Below are 19,732 nucleotides of genomic sequence, written 5' to 3'. Positions count from 1 at the left end.
ACAGCGGGCATCCTTGTCTTGTTCCTGATCTTAGAGGGAAGGCTTTCAGTCTCTCACCATTGAGTACTATGCTGGCTGTGGGTTTTTCATATATGCTCTTTATCATGTTGAGGAAGTTTCCTTCAATTCCTACCTTTTGAAGTGTTTTTATCAAAAAGGGATGTTGGATTTTGTCAAATGCTTTTTCAGCATCTATTGAGATGATCAATTGATTTTTCCCTTTTGACTTGTTAATGTGTTGTAATACATTGATTGATTTTCTTATGTTGAACCATCCTTGCATGCCCGGAATAAACCCCACTTGGTCATGGTGTATGATTTTTTTAATGTGTCTTTGGATTCGATTTGCAAGTATTTTGTTGAGGATTTTTGCATCTATATTCATTAGGGAGATTGGCCGGTAGTTTTCCTTTTTTGTAGCATCTTTGCCTGGTTTTGGTATTAGATTGATGTTAGCTTCATAAAATGAGTTAGGTAGTGTTCCATTTTCTTCAATGTTTTGGAAGAGTTTGAGTAAGATTGGTGTCAGTTCTTTCTGGAAAGTTTGGTAGAATTCCCCTGTGAAGCCATCTGGCCCTGGGCATTTATTTGTGGGAAGATTTTTGATGACTGATTGGATCTCTTTGCTTGTGATGGGTTGGTTGAGGTCTTCTATTTCTTCTCTGGTCAGTCTAGGTTGTTCATATGTTTCCAGGAAATTGTCCATTTCCTCTACATTATCCAGTTTGTTGCCATACAGTTGTTCATAGTATCCTCTTATAATTTTTTTAATTTCTTCAGGATCTGCAGTTATGTCACCTTTTTCATTCATTATTTTGTTTATATGGGTCTTCTCTCTTTTTGATTTTGTCAGTCTAGCTAGGGGCTTGTCAATCTTGTTGATCTTCTCAAAGAACCAACTTTTGGTGATATTTATCCTCTCTATTGTTTTTTTGTTCTCTATGTCATTTATTTCTGCTTTAATCCTTGTTATTTCTTTTCTTCTACTAGGTTTAGGATTGGTTTGCTGTTCATTTTCTAGCTTCTTCAGTTGATCCATTAGTTCTTTGATTTTGGCTCTTTCTTCCTTTTTAATATATGCATTTAGTGCTATAAATTTCCCCCTTAGCACTGCTTTTGCTGCATCCCATAGGTTTTGGTATGTTGTGTTCTCATTTTCATTCGTCTCTATATATTTAGCAATTTCTCTTGCTATTTCTTCTTTAACCCACTGATTGTTTAGGAGTGTGTTGTTTAACCTCCAGGTATTTGTGAATTTTCTAAGTCTCTGATGGTTATTGACTTCTAATTGTATTCCATTGTGGTCAGAGAATGTGCTTTGAATAATTTCAATCTTTTTAAATTTATTGAGGCTTGTTTTATGTCCCAGCATATGATCTATTCTGGAGAAAGTTCCGTGAGCACTAGAAAAGTATGTGTATCCTGGTGATTTGGGATGTAATGTCCTGTATATGTCTGTTAAATCTAATTCATTTATCAGATTGTTTAGGTTTTCAATTTCCTTATTGGTCTTCTGTCTGGTTGATCTATCTATAGGAGAGAGTGATGTGTTGAAGTCTCCCACGATTATTGTGGAAACATCAATTGCTTCCTTTAGTTTTGCCAGTGTTTCTCTCATGTATTTTGTGGCACCTTGATTGGGTGCATAGACATTTACGATTGTTATTTCTTCTTGCTGAATTGCCCCTTTTATTAGTACGTAGTGGCCTTCTTTGTCTCTCAAAACATCCCTGCATTTGAAGTCTATTTTATCTGAGATTAATATTGCTACACCTGCTTTCTTTTGGCTGTAGCTTGCATGAAATATTTTTTTCCATCCTTTCACTTTCAGTTTCTTTGTGTCCCTGTGTCTAAGATGAGTCTCTTGTATGCAACATATTGATGGTTCATTTTTTTTGATCCATTCTGCGAATCTATATCTTTTAATTGGGGAGTTTAATCCATTTACATTCAACGTTATAACCGTGAAGGCATTTCTTGAATCAGCCATCTTATCCTTTGGTTTATGTTTGTCATATTTTTCCCCTCTGTCTATTAATATCCTTTATTGTACCCATACCGAATCTCTTTAGTACTGAACCTTTCTCCAAGTCTCTCTGTCCTGTCTTTGTTTCTCTGTCTGTAGGGCTCCCTTTAGTATCTCCAGTAGGGCAGGTCTCTTGTTAGCAAATTCTCTCAGCATTTCTTTGTCTGTGAAAAATTTAAGCTCTCCCTCAAATTTGAAGGAGAGCTTTGCTGGATAAAGTATTCTTGGCTGGAAATTTTTCTCACTCAGAATTTTAAATATATCGTGCCACTGCCTTCTCGCCTCCATGGTGGCTGCTGAGTAGTCACTACTTAGTCTTATGCTGTTTCCTTTGTATGTGGTGAATTGCTTTTCTCTTGCTGCTTTCAGAACTTGCTCCTTCTCTTCTGTGTTTGACAGTGTGATCAGTATATGTCGCGGAGTGGGTTTATTTGGATTTATTCTATTTGGGGTTCGCTGAGCATTTTTGATTTGTGTATTTATGTTGTTTAGAAGATTTGGGAAGTTTTCCCCAACAATTTCTTTGAATACTCTTCCTAGACCTTTATCCTTTTCTTCCCCTTCTGGGACACCAATGAGTCTTATATTTGGACGTTTCATATTATCTATCATATCCCTGAGGTCCATTTCGATTTTTTCAATTTTTTTCCTCATTCTTTCTTTTATGCTTTCATTTTCCATTCTGTCATCTTCGAGGTCACTGATTCGTTGTTCAACTTCCTCTAGTCTTGTACTATGAGTGTCCAGAATCTTTTTAATTTGGTCAACAGTTTCTTTAATTTCCATAAGATCATCCATTTTTTTATTTAGTCTTGCAATGTCTTCTTTATGCTCTTCTAGAGTCTTCTTGATTTCCTTTGTCTCCTGTACTATGGTCTCATTGTTCATCTTTAGTTCTTTGAGTAGCTGCTCTAGGTGCTGTGTCTCTTCTGATCTTTTGATTTGGGTGCTTGGGCTTGGGTTATCCATATCGTCTGGTTTTTTCATATGCTTTATAATTTTCTGTTGTTTTTGGCCTCATGGCATTTGCTGAACTTGATAGGGTTCTTTTAGGATTTGTAGACCAATTGAAGACCTTATCTCTAATTTATCAGATCTACAGCTTCGTGGAGTACACTTTCTCTAACTAACCAGCAGGTGGCGTCCACGAGCCACCTGTTCTCCACAAGCCAGTTCTCCCCTGCTTAGCCTTTTTGGTGAGTGGGGGAGTGAGTCTTGTGGGGTCCAATTGGTGTACCAAGCTTGCGTGTGTAGTTGGTGTTGCCCGCCCTGTATATGGGGCGTGTTTCTGGGCAGTCAGGGAGGGGGTGTGGCTCTAACAATCAAATCTCCCTGGTGATCCTAGAGTTTTAAGGCTGCTGCAATAGTCTAATCCTTCAGTTCAGTCCTGCCACAGTTTGTCTCTGCCACTGACCCACAAGTCCTTGGTATTGGCGTATGGCTCCTGAGACTTGCAAGTGGGCCCCTCTTCCAGGCCGTGCACCCCCTGGTCCTCTGTTGAGGGATGACTGTGCTATGTCACAGGTGAGTGCCGTCCCCCCAGGGCAGTTCTGGGCTACTGGGCTGTGTAGGGAGGCTCCCAGTCTGCTGAAATGATGGCTGAATGGGGCTTTGTTAATTCACACTGCTCCACCTTCCAAACTCTGGGACAATCAGCTGAGGTTGCAGGGAAGGCTAATGTCCACGCCCAGTTTTGTGGTGTGTGCCTGTTATTTGAAGCACTTCCGTCACACTGGGTTGTCTGGGGCAGTTCTGGGCTATGGGGCTGGCGATGGGCAGGAGTGTTTCCTGTCCACCAGGATGATGGCTGTGAGTGGACACCCCCCTTTTCTTGGGAAGTTGTGGTGTTTAGTGAATTTTCTCAGCCACTGGATTATTGCGTTTTGTCTCAGAGCTCTCCTAGTTCTGCTGTTGACTTGACCTGCCCAAATTGCAGGTCTTTGAAGCTTTCTGTATTGGGCTTCTTAGAGTAATTGTTTTAGAAAAAGAAAAAAGGATTAAAAAAAAAAGGGTCCTCCTCAGAGATCTAATGGGTTATTGAAATGCTAAGAGACAAAGCAACCAGGGCCATTAAGGAAAGGTCCACAGGGCAGAGAGATCAGCTTTTCTTCAGGATTTGCATATGCGCCTCAGGGCCTGAGCTCTTCCCTTCCCCTTTCTATGTTCACCAGAACTCCAAAAATCCTCCGCTTTTATTTTGGAGTTTTTCGTGTTGTTTTTTTTTCTATGCCTGTCTGCTCTCTGCTGGTCTGGCTGCACTGAGATTCTCTGGTGTCTGGTCTCCGTCTATCTATGGTTGGAGTTTGGAACAGCAGAATGAGTTTCCGATAAGGGCTGCCACTGCAGTTCTCCCTTCTCCTTCCCAGAGCTGACAGCCCCTCCTCCCCCGGGACTGAGCCTGGCAGGGAGGGGCGCGGGTCCCCTGGCCGCAAAATCTTACAGATTTTGCTGATCTCAGCAGTGCCACGTTTTCATGAGTGTTGTATGAAGTATGCCCAAAGTCAGATTGCTCTGTGGTGTCCAGTCCACGCAGTTCCTGGCTTTCTACCTACTTTCCTGTAGGAGTAACTAAAACATACAGCTCACTAGTCTGCCATCTTGCCCCGCCCCCCCTACTTTTACTCTTTTTAACTTGAGGTTATTAAGAGTTGACTATATCCATTCAACAGACATTTATTAAGCAGCTCATCCGTTCCAATCATGTGCTAGGTACTAAAGATGCTCCAAGGTACAAGGTAGACATGATTCTGGCCTCATGGAATATATGCATGTTTTTTTTTTAATTAAAATAATGCATAATCAGACACATTATTTCAGGTTTTAAAGTTTGCCAGTATCCTTGACTTTTGTTCTCTCTCTCTCCTTAAAATTCTCCAGGTTTCTAAATTAGTATCTGCATAAGATTTAAAATTACTTTGCCTTTATGGAATTATTAATACTACTTTACTGTGGAGATTTAATATCACATTTGTGCAGCATGGTGAGACATCAGGGCTGCATGACATGAATAATTCTGTCTTGATACATGCAATCCTTTACCCAACATGTGTTACAGGTGTTTCTTTTTCCCTGGGAAATCAGCTTTTATATTTTATCATATGAGAACAGTCACTCTTTATAACATGGACATATTTTTTCTCTATAATGACCCTCTTGGATATAAGGAGGGACTTGTGCTTAATGTAACTCTGTCATTTATTCTTAATATCATCTGTTCTCCCTCAAAAGACCTATGGTCACAAAATATACCAGACATTTCTTTATATGCTATGAAATGCTGTGGATTTGCCAGCTATTATACACTTCATATTAAGCCTGCCATGAGTCTGCCCTTAGTGAGAAAGGTTATGAAACATATGTATTGATGATCATTTTTGTGAAAATATTCATATATTAAAGAGCGAGCAAGAAAGAGAGAGGGTGAGGCCAATGGGAAGCAATGATTTAGCAGTTAATTCTAGGTGGTGGAATTAGGAAAGACTTTTGTTTTCTTCTCTATGATTTTCCATATTTTCTAATTTTTTTTAACCAAAACAATAGAAAAAAGAAAAGAAATAATCTTCCAGACATTTTGGTCTTTGCAGTCTCTGCAGACTCAAATACTTATATCTGTCCAGATAGGTGGACACTTGCATTCTGTTATTTGAGGAAATCTGGGAAAGTCCTCTTCCAAACGAAACACCACCCAAATAATGTTGTATATTCATCTCTCTTAGTATTTAAAAATGCAAATTCTTCTTGACAAGGTCCTTATGTCAATAATACTTTTAATGGATCAGAATTCCAGATTATGTTTTTTAGTCATATAAAAAATTGATTGGAAATGTATGTAAGATGAGGCACTTCTTAATTAATGCTTCTAGTTACTAGCTAGCTATAACTTTGGGGAAAAAAAAACTAAAATTCTCTGCATTTTGGTTCTTTTCCAATAAAGTCTGAAGAAGTGTAAGATGGCTAAGATTCTCTCATGCTCTAAAAGTAGGAATCCTATGGGTTTCCCAGGATGCTGTGTGCTTTCTTTTCATGCTATATTCACTATCTGAAATCTCTCTAGATCGAGTTTCTTGTGGTGGGTGTGTGAGGAAATGAAGTTGCTTTTCTAATATACCCCTTGTAAGGAACTCTAGATTTACTTCAGAACCATCCTTTGAAGCAGTATTATTATCCCATTTGAAGAAAAGGAAATTGAGATTCAAGGGAATTAGTAAAGTGTCCATGTAGCTGAGTTGAGATTGGAACATTGGTTTCTCTGTTCCTGACCTTTGTACCATACCATGTTACCTCTCAGAAAGAAATAAAAACAGCTAGAGTTAGGGCAGGAAGCTCCTTCCAAGCAAGTTTTCTGAAAATGCTGCTGGGCCCTGTGTCTGTTCTGCTGAAGTTCCAGCCAGCATTCCTGCACTTTCTGTGGATGCTCTGATGGCTGACTATATTACCAGCAAATTTCACAGTCCTTTCAGCTCCTGAAGATCTCTCAGGGAGATACCAAGTAGGGTGTCCAAAGGCCAGACTCTTAGAGATTCAGGATGATGAAGTGCCTGGACACTTCTAGGAGAAAAACTAGCTGGAGTACAGAATTAGGGTCTTTAATGACCAGGTACATTTACGATTTCTTTCTAGAAAGCCTTTTCCTTTGTATTTTTCTCAACCACTGAGGTTCAGTAAGCATGGGCTTTATAACGCAAAACCAATTTTTAATGCCAGCATAGTATTTGTGTTTTGTTTTGCAAGCTGTAGATTTGAGTTTGTGTTTTGTTTTCTGTGGTTGCAAGCAACAGAAACTTTTGGATTGACTCTGGCTAATGCAAAGAAAAGGAAATATAACGTAAGGCTATTATTTGTGTACGTGTTTTGGGGTTGTGGTGGGTGGTATTGGGGCCAGGTGGCTCATGGGCTCTACAGAAACCTGGAGGGTGAGACTCAGAAACAGCCAGAATCACCAGGGCTCTGGAGTGGTTAACCACAGGACGTGCAGCCTCAGCCCCTTAGCAACAGCCATCAGTCTTGTGAGCTTAAACACAGCAATGCCACCATTCCTAAAGATAAACCTCCACCAGTCCCTAGGTTCTTGCACCATTCATTCAAAATTCAGTCTCAATGAGTATCTAATTGATCAAACCTAAGCCAGCAGGCAGAGAGAGCAGATCTAGTCCCTTGAGCATTTTTAGTGCAAGACTCACTCTTCCTTCAAGATGAGGCCCAATAGGGAATTCCAAAAGCAAAAATCAAGGTCCTAGTAGGAAGAGAGTGTTGGATGCTGGACAGAATTTTTTAAAATGACATATGGTTCCCATAGGTGGGTTAACAAGACATCCCAAAATGCACACATTCTAAAGAAGTGATCCTAGTTTTGTTTCACTTGAATAAAAAGTAGCAAAGCTTTTTTTATATGATATTAATTTTCCTACTTTTCTAAAGTGGTACAAATATTTAAATTTCCTCTCATCTTTTTGTTGAATTAAAAATTTCTAAAAGTTTTACTTTATTTGCTGAGTTTACAAAAAAAGACTTAGAAAATGTCAAAGAAAACTTCAGAGCAGATTTTTCTTCAGGCTGTAGTAGGTACAAATTTCTAGTGCTTTATTTTTAAATTATTTAAACCAAGAAAAGCAGATTTGGATCTACAGACATGTTGACGTAATTAGGCAGATGCAATTAGGGCTTTAGAATGACTAGATCTTATTTTAAGTGAGACAGTGACATAGTGACATCTAGTGCCTGAAAAAATTATGTTGCTTGATGAAAAGGAAGGGTACACACGTCTATGTACTTTAGGTTGATTGATGGTGAATGAGAGATAACTTATTAGTTACACCTGCAGAAATTGGTCTCTTGTACTGTCTCCTCTCCATTCCCACGGGCACATTCTGCACTTCACTTAAGTGACTACAACTGCTTCCTAATGTTCTCTCTCACTCTGGACTCACCACTCACCAATCCATCTCCATTATATTATTCCTCTGTTTACAATTTTTCAAGGAATCCCTGTATTCTAATTTCCTCTCTTTCCTACCAATCCTATTTCATATTATTTCCCAAAACACGTGCTCGTGTTTTGTCAGACTGATTACTTCCCTTTCACAAAAAAATTAGGTCATTTCTACTGCTGGATCTTGATTTATATTCCCCGTTTCTGGAAGGTACTTCTCACTGGTTTTTGTGGGGGATTTTTGCCAAATTTTACTTATTTTTAAGTTTCACTTTCTTGGCAATGTCTTCCCCTCTCTTGCTTTGCTAAATCACTACTAATTTGAGTTGCTAAAGCATTTAGAGACTGTATAGCTCCTTGATGTTTAGTTGTAGTCTGTCTTGAATTGATTGCTATTGTCTCTCCTGGAATAGTTTGGTCTCATCAATTAGACTGTGAATTCCTTGAGTTTAGAGAATTCCTGCACTTCTTCTGAACCCCCTTTGAATATTGTTGAGCATGGTAGTTCATGATTAATAAAAATTTTTGACAGAATTTTTAAATTTTGTTTTTATGTAATTTTAATAGTTTTAAAAATAAATATTGATAGTAATTTTATAATTTTGGTTTTTGTAATTTTGATAAGTTTATTTGCAATTTTTGTTTCTGTATTACAATAAACTGAGTATTCCATGAGGTACAAAAAGCCATGTGACCTTGTTGACTTAAAAATATCATTTAGATAAAGAGAAATTCTAATAATTGACCTAATATTTCATCTGATATTTACATAATAAATGTACCTCATAGTCATATAAAACATTAGATAATCAATTGGCTTATAAAAATGACAACTGGAAAGAATTATGGAGTAGTCTCAAATGCAATACATTAATTTACAGGTGAAAACATGAAGTTTTAGTACAATTAAATAACACTGAGTGCAAAACTGATGATACTAAAAACTGCAATCAATTATATATGTTTGAATATTTACTGGAAGTATATTCAAGAAAATTAATAAGGGTGCTCACAAAACTGCATGCAATACAAAATACATTTTAAAGCCATTAGATGCAATGAAATACTTTATATTTATATATAATTTATAGGTTATGAAATCATTACATCTCTTTGCTCTCATTAGAACTTTATAATTTGGATTTTATCCCAATTTTATTAATTTATTTTATAGATACATATTTATTAAACATCTACATCTCTGGCACATTGCTAAGTGTTGTGTATACAACCGTTCAGCATTCCTTGACTCCTTTCTTTTGAGGGTTTTTTTCATTTTATCTAGTAGATGAAACTGAAGCTGAAGGTTAAGTAATAAGCCAAGATCACAGAATAATTAGCAGATTTCCAGAAATAGAAGTGAATTAATTGGTCTCAAAGTTCACACTTATTTCCACCTTATTGTGCTACTTCTGCCTGATTATTTTGGAAACAAGGTATTTAATACACAGCACAAAGAAACAAAGAAAGATTAGCTCTCTTTCATCAGAAAATAATTTTATCTAATTTGCTGAAAGAAAATAGCCAAGAAAATTACTTAGGTTTAACTATAGCTAATTTAGGGATGTTTTAAGGGTGATAGGTTATCATTTTTCCCCCCAAAATATAATTTATAGTCTGTCTATTCAACAGTCTTCTGTTGTTAAGTAGAGAGGTTTGACTTTCCAGAGTAACTGTTATCATTCCTTCCTAATACTGTCTTGTAAACAGTATCTGCTGCTATTTTTTTTTCCTTAGCCATTTCTTTTCATTTCTCCTTAGTGGTACAGATCTGTTTATATTTTACAATTCAGTATCTGGTCCTCTGTGTACCTGGGTACCTGCATCAAGAAACAGAGAAAAAATTACAACTGTAAAAGATTCAAAAGGGAATTACCTGCTTTAAGGCAATAATTATGACAATTTTTTATCCCAAAGTTTTCTTGTAATATATAGGTATTAAAAAGTTGCCACTTAGTCAAAAAGTGTGATTTCACAGTTTATGGATCCAAAACTTCAATAAAAAATAATGAATGGATTACACATTACACATTTAATTTGCTATAATTAAAATACGAAGATTTCTTTTTACAGGCCACTCATTGAATAGATTAGAATTGTAAAATGTGAATTTTCAAATTTAACCAATGGGAATATGAAGAGAATGCCTGATTCAGCAAAAGTTCAGTGGCATATGGGGAGATAAGAGGCACTCGGGATATCAATGCCAAGGTGAGTCAAGTTTCAGAAAACATGAATCAGGTTTCTTCGAACCAGGAGTGGCTGAGTAAACAACTGAACCTGTTTGTTGGTTCCTGTCCTAGCAATTCATTAGCAACTATGTCAAAGCAAAAGTTGTGGTTTTTGGCAGGTGTCTTAACTTTCATCTGAAAAAAAAAAACAAGTAAAAGCTCTATGTGGATGGGGCAACAAATTATTTTATCAACCTTTTGTAGCCATTTTATCCACTTAATCCAATTCAAACGACTTACTGGAATCAAAATTCTTTATGCCTGGAATTGCTAATTAGTAAGACTTAACACCTATCTTTAAAATTTTCTAGAATTCTCTCTATATGGTGCAGTACAACACCAATTCTGGGGTCTGATTTAACCCTCTGTTTCCCCAGGCTTCCTGACTCATTTGGATTTAGAGAATACCCAATAAATTTAGATTTATATTAAAACTCAAACTGAACACTTTGAGTTTTAAGTCCTTACAGGGAGAATAGGTACATGGCAAAAAACCACGAAGCCTTAGCCTCAGGTTTGGCATACCTGGAGGGAGAAGGAAGTTAGATACTTCAAATTTAAAGCATACTAAAAGAAACCAGGTAAGAGAATAATAGAATAAAGCTTTTTTTGCCTCCTCCATATTTATGAACAAGGTCCTTTTCTCCAAATAATAATAATTAAGTTCATTCTGAAAAAACAAATATTTATTATGTAATAATTATATACTCTAGTTGGTACCAGGAAATTAACAAAATTTTTGAAAATGAGCCTAAAATTTAGAGGACCAGTTAATTTTAGCTTTGGCTATATTTTATGTATATTTATAGTGTGTGTGTATATTTATATATATATACAATACACACACATACATTTTTACTTACATATGTATATAAAATAGAGACACTATGTCTACATTTCTTTTTGCCTTTACCAGGGTTAAAAGTTAGCTATAAAGAAATGGTTACAAAGGCAATGAAGAGAAAGCAATCAATTCTCACTAAGGGATTATTGGAAATAATCTCTTCTCTGCAAGTGTGTCTCAAATAATTCAAACATTTAGCACTCTGTAATTTTATGTCTTACACATTTTTAAGGAGCGGTTTTGAATAGGGAGGTGAATGGGACTGGTAAGAGAAGTCATTGTGGAGATTATACGTATTTGGTAGATAATAAAGTTATTATCTACTAGAGGGCTTAGTATAGTTTTAATTAGATGAAAACAATATAACACCTACTTTGCCCCAAGAAATACTCTTAATACTATATATTGAGAGAGAGAGAGAGAGAGAGACATTTAATTCCAACAACCTATGACTAAGATGCTATCCCATTTTAAGGTAAGAAACTGAGACATAGCGAGGTTGAGTCAATTTCTAAAAGTTACACATTTGGAGGAGGAGGAGCCAGGATTAGAACTGAGACAGCCCAGCTTTAGTTTTGTATGTGTGTGTGTGTACACACACCTACACATATATACATACATATACACATATATGTGTCTATATATTCAGAGGATATATATAAATGGATATGGATATGGATATATATATGTCTATATATATTTTCAGAGACTGTAATTGTTTTTCAAAAATGCATTTTAATATGAAATTGCAATATGTTAGAAAGAATGAGTTAACACTAGCAGCATTTTATGAATTTTTCCATGCATTTCAACATTCTAACACTATCCCTGTCCCTTCACTCTATTGCTACTTCTGTCACCCTAGATCACTCTCCCATTGGTCTACTGCAATGGTCTCCTAATTGGTTTCTCTCCTTTAAATTCAGCCTTCCAGTCCAATCTACATGCTGCTGTCAAATTCAACTTTCTTAAGCATTCTGTTAGTCATCTGATTTCATGCCTCTGTTAACAACCACTCAATTGTCCCCACTTCCTACTCTATCAATGTTCAGTGTGGCAAGCAAAAATTTCCACAATCTGATCCCAAATACCCATGCTACTTCTTAGCCAGTGTCTCTGCTGTGACCTAGAGGTGAGGGCACGTTGGTTGGTGGTCAGTGCGTCAAGTTCAGCCTGAGATTTGTTCAACCGCATATTTATTTTTTTTAATCAATTGCTGAAATTGCAGAAGACTATTCTACATAAAAGTCCAGATTTTCAGCTCTCATGAATGATCAGACTTGTGTCTGGAGCCAAGTGGTGACCTGGCTCCTGCTGATAGGGCATGGCGTGTCATCTGTCCTTGCCATACCATTCTCCGGTGTCTACGCCTGCCGGTTTGAGCCATTTATGTTGCTTGCTTGAAATTGCATTTTGCAGCCTCCAATCCAATCTATATGGCTGGGCTGCTTGTATTTCCTTAGAGTATTCACTCTTTCCCAACCCTGAATGCTATTCTGTAACCCTATAAAATAATTCTCTCTCCCTTTATTGTCCTCTTATATCTTTATATAAAATTCTGTCATTAAAGGTCCACACTGCTGCTGAATCCTGCTCTCTTTTCCTTCAGCAGATGTACTTACTTCTTCCTTTGAACCCTTAATGGCAACTTATTTATATCTCCCTTATGATAATCATCATATTCTATCTTTAGTTAGTTAAACTTATTGATATCTCTCTTATGATAATCATCATATTCTGTCTTTAGTTAGTGACTTGCTTATTCCACTATTGGACTGTAATTGCATCTAGGAATAGAGAATATACTATTTTTCTAAGTATATCCCCTATACAACCATAAATAGAAACTTCTGCTCATAGAATCTATATGATTAATGGTTATGATTAATATTACTATGATTGTTATATACTTATTGCACGCCACTGCCTCTTAGGGCTCCTGGCAGACTTGATAGACAATAATGATTGTTGACTGTTTAACCTTATTCCATTTCCCATGGTCAACCACATTCCAGGAGAACAGCTGAACATTAGTGTCTCTCACTGGCTTTGCAGTTTGGTGTTACAGATTGTGGACTTCAGAATAAGAGACGAATTTTTTCAGCCACTGTCCTGCTTTCTCTGAGCCCCAAACAACACAGTTAAAATGGTGCCACCTTTATGATGGATTCACATATTAAGATACAGTCATGGCCAAATGTGGTAGTTGAATAAACATTTTATGAGGAAGAAAATAGAGAAGGTTTAGGGAGAAGAACTTGTACTTATAGGGAGGACATTCATGAGACAAATCTTATATAGGACACATGTCATTTGCCAGTACTTAGTGATTTGTTTGGCAAATAGTCAATGCCACAATTACTATTTACGATATATAATATAATAAGATAAAGGTTAGTAGCTACACGTTTAAAACAGGTTTAAGATCTTGGGAAGAAAAACAAAGCCTTTTTTATTTAGATGTAATGTGAAGGCACTAAAATGAAATATTCACACTGGGATTTTGTAGTGGATAAGAAAAGAAAACATTGCTTTATTCTAAGAGGTACAATGTGACAAGGAAATACTACCCTGAACTTCCTATCTAGTCATGAAACGTCAATCTGTTTTATGGATTAAGAAGAGTGAAGATAGTTTTCAAATATGTACAGTATAGACAAGAGATATGAATGGAAACAGGTCAAGAAGCATATTGCCTTTTGGGGGTGAGTCTCTGAAGCTGAGTTAATTAATGATTTTTGCATATTTGTTCCCTTGGTCAGTCACTTCTGTACTTCCTCCCTCCCTCCCTCCCTTCTTTATTTCTTTCTTTCTTCCCTCTCCCTCCCTCCCACAGTAAGATACAACAAAAAGAGGAATCCAAAAGAAAAATCATGAAGCATATTAAGTTAACTTGACATCATGTACAGAATCTTTAGTTTGAGTTCTTGAAAGAGTAGTGGCTTTGATATAGGAAATCATCTGTTGCCATAGCTTATATGGGTTGAGTGCTTATTAAGGGCTAGAAAATGTTCATAGTAATTTTTTTGTTGTTTTTAACAACAAAAATACACACACACCTTTTCTTTCAAACCACTTTTACCTAAGATAGATGTTTGCATTGCCTGCTTGATAAGAGCCATTTTGCCAGACACATTATTTGTATACCTGATATAGAGGATCCCATTATCAAAGACAATTAGCAAGTTTATAGACAACTTGAATCTGTATGAGAGAGAGAGAGAAACAAGTCCACAGTCATGTTCTCAAATTAACCATAAATTATTCCTGTGGGGGAAATATACAATTTCTTAGAGATGTAACATCGATCACAATAAGTATCTCATTTTGAAAAACCAAAATCCTGGGTATAATAGAAAAGAGGCACTTCCAATATTTTATATACAGTTTGAACTCTATGGTGAGCAAGTTATATTTACGAATGACTATGGCTTGTTAGTTTTTTTGTGCTATAGGAGAAGCATTTTGGAAGCAATGAAGTTATATCAGGATATTTGTTTTTCCTGTTCCCTTGTTTTATTTTATCTGGAAATGTGGTTTTTAATTATTTTTTTATTTTTTGATAAATAAAGTTAATAAAAATTGAAGGAAAAAAAAAAAAAAAAAAAAAGAAAGCCATAGGAAGATTAAGAAAATTGCCAAATTCACACAGCTGTTAGGTAGCAGAACCAGGATTCAAACCCAGGCATTTACGCTACAGAGACCCTGTCGTTAGAAAACCACTGTGTTACATTGTTAACTTGCAGGACCCAACTCCTGTAGATTGCAGTTATTATCCCGTTTTACACATGAGAAAACTAAGGCTCAGAGAGGTTAAAAAATTGCTTAACAGTCTAAACTTATTAAGTGGTGATTTGCACTGAATTTACTGTTAAAAGATTGGATTCAAGTGCTAAGTTTACCCTTGTTAGCTTTGTTAGTTAATCCCTTTGAACTGCAGGCGCCCTCAGTAATAATACATACTTCATGAAGAAATATGTAGTTTAAATACAATGATCAGTTGATAAACTGAGGTTGCTATTATGGATTGAATTATGTCCCTCAAAAGGTATGATGAAGTGCTAATCTTCAGTACTGCAGAATTTGACCTTATTTGGAAATCATGTTGTTACAGATGTTCTTAGACAAGTTAAAATGAGGTCATATTGGAGAAGGGTGGGCCCTTAAACCAACATGACTGGTATCCTTATGAGAAGAGGAAATTTGGACCCAGTCAGACAGAGAGGAGAATACCATGAATTGCTGGCAAGTCAACCCCAGAAGCCAGGAGAGAGACATAGAACAGATTCTTCCTACAGACTTGAAAGGAAGCATGACACTGCCAGAGCTTTGATTTCAGAATTCTAGGTTCCAGAACCATGAGACAATATATTTCTGTTGTTTAAAGCCACCCAATTTGTAGTATTTTCTGAAGGCAACTCTAAGAAAAGAAGACAGTGGCATACAAATCTTAGTTGCTCTGAGGTCTTTTTGTTTGTGAGCTCTTTTATAGGACTCCAGTGATTAAATCAAGAACCACCCTGAATGGGCAGGGTCCATATCTCCATGGAAAGAATCTAATCAAAGGTATTACCCACAGTTGGGTGGGTCATATCTCAATGGAAACATCCAATCAAGAGGTCACACAGTAATCAAAAAGATTAATCAATCTGCCCCCAAAAGATTGCATCAAAGAATATGGCTTTTTCTGGGGGACATAATATATATACAAACCAGCACAAATATGCCTGTATTTGACTCACCAATTCTGCTACTAGGAATTTATTCTAAAGGAATAATTTGTGCTAAGATTTAGTCACAAGGATTATCTATAATACCAGTACCAGCATTTTCTGTAAAACAGTGCTGTCGACTTCAAACAAACTGATTTGACTACATTAAGTAGGAACGAAATATATTGGAAAGTATTGGGTAGCTCACTGAATCAATGGAAAGGCTCATGAACTGGGCACAGAAAGTAGAGAATGAGGTATCTGCAGTATCTGGGTAGCAAAACAACTCTGTCTCATCAAAGCACTGCAGCTGCTGGGACGAATGCACTTCATTTTTTTCTTATGTCTGTATTATGGTACTCAAAATGTAAACACACTGGAGAGAGCATGTCTCCGATTTGGAGGCTGGATGGGCAGGACTCCTTAATTTATACTCTTGACAAGCTGCCAAAAATTGGGGGAACCAAAATTACCTAAAAGACAATATGGGAGCCAAAAGAATACAGTCAGTGATAGGCAGCCAAAACCAAATATCCTCTACACATCCTTAATATCTAATAATAGAGACATGGTTAAATATATTATAATAATCTGCACGGTGGAATTACACTGAGAACAATATTGTAAGGAGTATTCAACAACTGAGAAAGACATACTGTTCAAGGGAAAAATCAAGTTAAAATACAACTTGCAGAATATGAGCCTATTTAAGTACATTAGATCATGACAAAATGTTAATAGAAGTCATCTCTGGGTGATGGAAATAGGGAGAGTTTTACTTCCTTCCCTTTACAATCTGTATTTCACATAGTTTCTACAACTAGCATATAATATATGTGACAAAATGAACATTTATAAACAATTATATTACCCAAATATGTCTCTCTTTCTCACTTGACTGAGCACCCTTTCACTCCACATTTAATAACATTTGAATTTTGTAAAGGCCAAAATATTGCTTTCAATCACAGCACCAAGATAACCTGTGCCTGTAAATACTTTTTATTTTAATTCTTGCTGCAAGATCTGAGATCTTACCACCACAGTATCCTCCCTCTATTTGTTTGATTTTGGGTAGAGCTTTACCCAGATATGTTTGGGATTTATAACTTACAGAAAACCAAGCCTTTTTCACGTCATTGAGGACTGGATTTGTCATGGCAGGCTCTTGTTCCCATTCTGTTACTGATTAATAATTTGATTAACTACACACAAGCTAAAATAACAGTAGTTAAATCTATTGAATAAAAGAAAGGTGACTTAGGTGACTTTGTATTTTGAACAGTGTGTTGTAGAAGCTCAAAAGTATTTGTTGAATTAGATGGACTTCTTAAAAAATATAAAAGTTTTAAGATTTCAAATATGGAGATGCACATAATGCTCATTCAACAGGCCATGTCCTCCTCTACATATCTCAGATCCCCTTTCGGTTATGTTGGGGATATTTAATTATCTGGCCAATTGACTTTAGGCAGAAGTGCCATCTCTGTGTCTCGGCTGAGACACTTTTCCTGTGCTTTCTTGTCATGTGACAGCAACCTTGGAAGTAACTGGACTAGATGGCAGAGTTATATGATGTAACTATGTCCCTGCTTGGAAGGGAGCTGCCTTAGTGACTTTATTTGCCCCTCAGCAGCTTTACTTGAATAAGAAATTAACCTCTATGCTGACATGCTAAGATTTCAGGATTTCACTCTTACTACAGCATAGCATAGATTCTATGGATGAATAACCTACGTTTTGATTTAAAATAAGAATATATACATATATATATCAATAAATTTTGTGAGTGAAAATGTATATCTTAATATTTCCTGTAATGGCCTTCATAGAGTAGAGGAGTGAGGGAGATATTAAGAACAAGTAGAGGAACTCAGAGAGTTGGGAAGGGAAGATCAGGATAAAGACTACAAAAACAGGAAGCCCAATCCTCTATTTTCTGCCGTTGATTAGTTTTCTTTCATCCAACAGAAAAATCCCTGTGTCTTTAGACATTTACTCATTTTAAAAATTAAAACATTTCTAGAGTAGAAAATGAAAGTACCCAACTCATACATAGAATCAATCTTATTGATTTGTAAGAGGAATTTATATTTGAAAGCTCTCAATCTTTTATACAGAGTTTTGGCATTGGCAGACTCTCATTCTGGGGTCTTGAGTCCCCACCTACTACCAGCTCCTTTCTGCTGAAGACATAATACTTATTTCTTCTTTATAATCATTTGAGTAACTATATAATATTTTATTCTCTTTCTCATGGCTTATTTGGTGTAGGATTGAAGCATTAAGGACTTAGAAGTCTAATTGTTCAGTCCCATCCTCCTTATCCAACAAAAACAACTATTTTGATTGGAGAAAGTACATGGGTACATGTCTGCCTGTGGGCAGGTGCTAGAAGCTACACTTCTGGTATTTTTTGTTCTCTTGTAGTTAAAAAATGAAACAAAAATATATCTTAATGGCTCAAGTTTAGAAAAATACTCTTTCATCTTTTTTCCTAGACTTTAAAGGTCTGTGTCAAATGGCTACTGGGGGAAAAACAATGCCAGGATTCCTGCTGTGAAGCTGAGGGATGACCCTCCTGGGCCCTGATTTTCAAAAACCATTAAATCATGCTTAAGAGGCTGCCTCATAATCATAATAGCTGCACATTTCCAAATCTATTTTTCCTTTTCAAGGGCTTATTCCCAAATCCAGTCCATGTACGTATAGCTTTAATACTGCCTGCTGTACAGGACCCATTTAAGACTTTGCCTAATTATATCATAAATACAGAGATATTTACAGGATGAACAACGTGCCATTATACTCATGAATTGTTTCATATGCGTTACTCTTTCCAACTAGATTACAATTTATAAGCCTCAACCATTGGGAGTAGTACTCAAGAAGAGTAGATTCTCTGGAAGTCCTAGCTGTGCAGAGCATATTGAACTGCCTCAGGGACAAGAATTACAAGCCTTTAAAGATCCACAAGGGATGAGGATGTATGGCTCCCCTGATTAATGGTCCTCTAAACAAGAATCTTGTTTCATTTGCTGTTACTCATTCAAATGCTAATGTCGATATATGAAGAATGGCAAAAATCACTTAACCCACATAACATGTTGTGCCATCAATGATTTATTGATGGACAGTATTTCCAAGCACATGCCATATTGAATATTACTGGAAAATTGTTGCTTGTGTATCAAATTATAATCATTGCTGAAGTCTTCTCTTCACTTTCAAGCACAATTTTCTGTGACAGTGATCCAGATAAAAATGACTTCATTATTTACTAGGTAGCATATTTTCATTACAAACATCAAAAAAAAAAAAAAGAAAAAAAAATCTTGACCCTGCAAATTGAAGATTCAATATAAAGAAAGATGTATTTGTTTTCAAGTTACAAAAATGATACAGGGTAGTTTTTTTTTTTAAGCCATCAAAGAGGTTTATATATAAAATTAAATTGACACTGTTTAACAAATTTTTCCAGAAATGAAATTTCAATCCATGAAAAACGGAGTAGCATTTTCCATTTCCCATTGTTTTCTCTCCTATTACTGCCATCCCTGATGTTTCATTAAACCTAAAATACGAAACATAGATGGGAAAAGCAAAGCAGGTCATATTTTGAGTGTGTAAATTTAGAGATGGGAACCAAATAATATTTCCTCATTATGATTAAGTCTAAATTAGAAGGTTTTCATACAAAATTAGAATAGAACCTTATGCAGTCATTTCAATTAAATAAGAGAAAGACTATTTCCAATAATGATGAAAGTTGCTCCGAAACTTTAAGACAGCATGAAAATACAAATCGTTCTTATCTACAATTAACAGATGAAATAAACTGGCAAACAAAGCATGTGTATCACCAAGACCTTTATCACCAGCAGTTAGTATTTGTATAAATAAAGCCGTACACAAGATGTTTTCACCTTACATGGCCTTATGACTCAATTGGAAAAAAAAAAGAACTTACATATAAGCAATATTTAAATA

The 19,732-nt window shown here is 36.1% G+C and overlaps 1 pseudogene; it reads left to right on the top strand.

Annotated features, from left to right (window-relative positions):
• The window catches only part of LOC119543818, a 62,763-nt pseudogene extending 44,015 nt beyond the window's left edge, over positions 1-18,748 (top strand).
• Positions 18,749-19,732: the final 984 nt, after the last annotated feature.

This window comes from Choloepus didactylus, chromosome 9 (assembly GCF_015220235.1).
Source record: "Choloepus didactylus isolate mChoDid1 chromosome 9, mChoDid1.pri, whole genome shotgun sequence".
NCBI lineage: Eukaryota > Metazoa > Chordata > Mammalia > Pilosa > Megalonychidae > Choloepus > Choloepus didactylus.
The sequence above is the reverse complement of the archived record's forward strand: the minus strand, read 5'-3'. Positions and strand labels throughout refer to the sequence as shown.